We start from the raw sequence: 5,036 nt of genomic DNA on the forward strand, positions 1-5,036 counted from the left end.
ACATTCACGCCATTTGGACCTGTAAGGGAAACAAAGGACTTCTCAGGTACAGTGGGACTGTCATCAAGACAACCCCAAGTGGACAAAATCCTCTCCTTGGTCTCAGTGATACCTTGCCACCATGAAGACGAAGCTTACATGTACCAATCAACATCAAGGCAGGTTTTTGTGCTGCATCTGCCAGTGCTGACATTGATGAGATGTAACCCTAGTGTTTTCCACACTGTTCCAAGCCTCCTCAGGAAGGACGGTCTACTTAATAAGTGGCACATGTGCCCTGATATGGAACAAAACAAATTGATATCTGAAAAGGATGTGTAAGCATGGCTTCACAGAGTGCTCAATGATTGGCCATTCCTGAGCTCTTGAGGCTTTCTTCTTAAAAGGCCAACTCTGGGAAGCTTGGGAACAGGACAATCATCCAGGTTATAGACCAAATGGTGAGGTGATTCTCAATGTACTGGCATAGGTCCTAAACCGTGTTGGGGTTTGTGAGACTCGTCACTCCTGGAAGACAGTCAGCATTTCATATGGGTGTCTGCCCACTAACAGATGCAAGCTATTGGATTGCCACCCTTGAGGAATGGAATGGTTAGTTTCAATTGCTAACTTGACACAAGGTTGAATCACGTTGGATGGGAATCTTGATAAGGGGTTCTCTAGATCAGGCTGAGCTGTGGTCATATCCTAGGTTTGGATCAAAAAACTACAAACAAATGGGGAAAGGTGAGATGAATACAAACATACACGTGCTCACTCTCCCTCTGCTCTGGGCAGTGGGTGTGGCTAGCTGCTGTATGTCCCTGCCCCTTGACTTCTTTGCAGTGATGGACTGTAACCTGGAATTATGAGCCAGATAAACCTATGTTTCCTCAAAGTATTTTATCATAGCAACAGCGAAGGAAAGTAGGACAATGGGATATTGGAAGAGGCAGATTTAAAACACATAAGGATAAATTTGGAGTCCAGAAGAAAGGGTGAATTGAAATATGAGCAACACTACCTTTAGACAGGGTATGGAACCGCTGGGATTCTTCTATACTGCTAATGGGAGTAAAACTGGTACATACAGTTTCAAAAACTGTTTTTTTTCAGTTTCTACAAAACCTCACTATACACATACATACCTTGTGTTTCATCAGGTTCCTGTATGTAACTAGATCTAGCCTAGATACAGTTCTGTGTAGCTTACCAAACTGCATGGCTACAAAAATACTACCTGGATTGCAAATAGCAGCATTACACATCTTAGACAGTATCCACAATACTGCAAGCCACAAACCTGCATCGATATATATGTGAATACTATTGAGCAACAACTCATTAATCAATGCTAAGGCAGAAAGACCCAAACACATGATGCTGAGCCAAAAAAGAACCTGAAAGTGTAAGTGCTTCATGACTACAGTCATAAAACCTTCAAAACACCCAGATTACTCTCTAGCCCTAGAACCTAGCACAGTGGTTCTTCTGAGGCAGAGAGGCTCACTAGGGATGGACTCTAATACCCGATCTACTTAGGAGCTAGTTACCTGAGCTACAGTGAAAAAAACCTATTTGGATGAAGGTTTGTTATTGTAGCTAGCTCCATATTAGTACTAAATTTTACAAAAACTTTAAAACAACATTAGGTGCTATACAAGAGACTTTTTTCACCACAAATTGGATTCTAGAACATGTAATGTTCTACTATGGAGTGTTACCCAATCCCAGGGTCCTTCTTAGAGCATCCTTAAATTCTTTGTTTCTTAGGCAATAAATCAAGGGGTTTAAGATGGGTGTGAGGACAGTGTACACAGCAGAGATGAGTTTGTTGGAGCTCCGGGTATCAATGGCCTGGGGCCGCACATATATAAAAATCATGGCCACATAGAAAAAGGTGACCACAGTGAGATGGGAGGCACAGGTGGAAAAGGCCCTCCACCGTCCTGTGGCTGAAGGGATCCGAAGCACAGCCAGGGTGATTGTGTCCATAGGACAGAATGGTGGCCAGGAGAGGGAACACCAGAATGATGAAGGCCAGGATGAAGTCTACCAGCTCTGCAGTAGAGAAGTCAGTGCAGGCCAGCTTGAGGATGGGAGAGATGTCGCAGAAGAAGTGGTTCAAGACATTGGAGCCACAGAAGGTGGCACTGGAGATAAAATAGACCTTGATCACAGAGACTGTGAATGCACTTGCAAAAGAGAAGATCACGAGCTGGACACACAGCCCCGTGGTCATGATGACTTGGTAGCGCAGGGGATGGCAGATGGCCACATAGCGGTCATAGGCCATAGAAGCCAGGAGTACACATTCTGTGCACACCAGAGAGATGAAGAAATAGAGCTGAGTCATGCAACCAGTGAAAGAGATGCGTTTCCTCTGCAGGAGGAAGCCATCCAGCATCTTGGGGATGATGTCTGACACATACCAGATCTCTAGGAAAGACAAGGAACCCAGGAAGTAGTACATGGGCCTGTGGAGAGAGGCGCTGCTCCAGACAGTGAGGATGATGGCCAGGTTCTCCACCAGCACAAAGAGGTAGGCGAGCAGGAAGAGGAGGAAGAGCAGGTACTGCAGCTCAGGGGCTGTGGGGAAGCCCAGCAGGATGAACGTGCTCACCTTGGTGATGTTCTCCCTCTCATCCTTCTGCACCTGCAAAAGATCATCAGGCCAATAGGAAGGGCCACATGTCAGCTGAGGGATAAAGGGATCCAGCCAGTAACTTCAGCTGAAAGACAGACAGCACTCCTGGTTCCTGTGAGCAGCAGGGAAAGGAACTCATTCTTCTGACCAGTCTTAAATTGGCAAGACGTGTGCACTTGTGTTTGGGTGCAGAATGAAGAGGGGACATGGAGATGGCGTGCCTAAGAGAGGGCTCAGGATGTAAGATGTTTATGCTGCCCATGTGGCCACAATCTGCAGTGCTATATGTAGAGGGATCAATGCCTCCTACTCTACTGATGAACCCATACACCCTACCTTGTTTATAGATGTAGAAGGAGCCTTACCTCAAACTTTACTCCATGTTTCAAACGTGAAAGTGTTAGCGAGAATTGATGAAGGTGTGGTCTTCCTACTTTATGGTGAGTATGGTTGGATCATGCCCCATACCTCCCAGAATGCATGAGGGTAATGGCCTAGGCCCTAGGGGCTCCTGAGACTGAGTGAGATTTCCAAAGTTAGCTTGCTAGGGTGATTGCTTCCCAACTCCCTACATTACCATGAACACATACCACACACACACACACACACACACACACACACACACACACACACACACACCAGTCATATTTGCTCACACTCCTTGACACACATTCCATGTGTTGATAATAGCATCACTGTTTCCTTGGCTTCAGACTAAAGTAATGATTGGGAAACCAGCCTACTGAACATCTGGAAACTGAGCTCAGAGGAGGTCTAGAGCAATCCCCGAAGCAGCAGTGGAGAAAGTTGTTGGTCTTACAATAGATGAACTGTCCCCTCCAGGACCATGACTGTAAACATGTGGGGCACAGGACAGAGAGCTAGAGGGGAAGATGGGGTGTAGCACCCATTCAGATTCAGGGAAGGTGGTCCCATACCTGGGGCCAGGAGCATTGAGTGAAGTGAGTACATTCAAGGATGGAGTTGGGGCCACAGTGGGATGGGGTGCACCAAAGGACCTCTGTGGTAACTGCTGCTGCCATCTCTGGGTCTTGCTTGGCTTACTGAAGGTGCCATCTCTGGGTCTTGGTTCTTCCTGTTGCAGGTGGGTGGGTGAGAATCAGGTTAACCCACAGGACCTGTCCTGGTTCTGATGGTGGAAACTAGAGCGAATCCAGGACTGTGTGGTGACCCTTGTGCCCTGATTTTAAGCAGCATCCATGAGAACAGGCTGGCAGGTGTGGGCTAAAGAAACTAGCAAAGGGAACATGAAGGGAAGTCAAGGATGAGCGCTGCCATTTGTGAAGTGATTCACTTCGGGGCACCCTGAGGAGGGCACAAGGGGCAGCAGATAGGCTGTGGGACCTAGAAGAACTATGGAGTTGGGCAGGGGCTCTGGGGAGGCAAGCTCAGTGCTCTGAGACAAGGAGAATGAGAGTACAAGGGTAGCGGGAGGGACATGCATTCCAGTGTGGCACAGACATGGAGGTGCCAAAGGAACCCACGGTGCAGGCTGCAAGTTTCCTGCAGGTTGGATAGTGAGTTTCAGTACAAGGTCTGGCTGTCCTCAAACTGAATAGACATCAAAGAAGGCTCCATAAAAGTTGCTCAGTCTCCCTAAGAACCACCTACCAAGGTGGGCAGGTTGGGACACTATAAGCCCACCGACTAGGGATCAGCTGGCAGCTGTCTGCAAGAAAACTTCTAAATCAATTTCCAGAGACAGGTTCAATTAGGGGGAAGGTTATGATGCTATTAAGACAGCTAATTCCCCTGGAAATGCAAGTGTGTGTTTGAGCATCCTCTAGGACATGAGGAAGGCTCCTTTAAGACAGTTCAGTAATGTCCACTGCCTTTAAGATCTGAACATCAGGTCTTGGACACAGTCCAGTGTGTGTCTGTGTTTGTTCCCAGCTAAGTGGCCACAGAGGGCTTTGAAGTACACATAAGGTACTCAGTGGTAGTCCATTGACACTGTCCTATAGACTGAGATTGCCCATAGACTGGGGAGGCTGTCTCATATTCCTATCCAGGACTGCAAATACCCACAGACTGTACTCACCGGTAGGATGTGGCTACCCATCACTGTAGGTGGTACTAGCTACAGGGAGGGGGAGCAGATGTATTCTGATCTGATCAGTGCAGTGAGGATGCTAAGACTGTGTGCTGCTAGATGGGAGGACAGAGCACAGTACCCAAACTATGCATTCAGTGGGGACCCCCAAATATGCACTCACACTCAGCACAATTCTCACAGATCCAGATTCAACACAGCACCCATCAATGCTTACTCAACATAGTACCCGCCAATGCTTACTCAACACAGGACTCATCATATACACTTAGCACAGAAATCTTGATCATGTATATGTCAGACTAAGCACACTACTCATCCACACACACTCAGCAC

At 47.2% G+C, this 5,036-nt stretch overlaps 1 pseudogene; it reads right to left on the minus strand.

The window, feature by feature from the left end:
* Positions 1-1,689: 1,689 nt before the first annotated feature.
* LOC114688897 lies at positions 1,690-4,709 on the minus strand (annotated as a pseudogene).
* Positions 4,710-5,036: the final 327 nt, after the last annotated feature.

Source organism: Peromyscus leucopus, unplaced genomic scaffold (genome assembly GCF_004664715.2).
Source record: "Peromyscus leucopus breed LL Stock unplaced genomic scaffold, UCI_PerLeu_2.1 scaffold_1453, whole genome shotgun sequence".
In the NCBI taxonomy this organism is placed as follows: Eukaryota; Metazoa; Chordata; class Mammalia; order Rodentia; family Cricetidae; genus Peromyscus; species Peromyscus leucopus.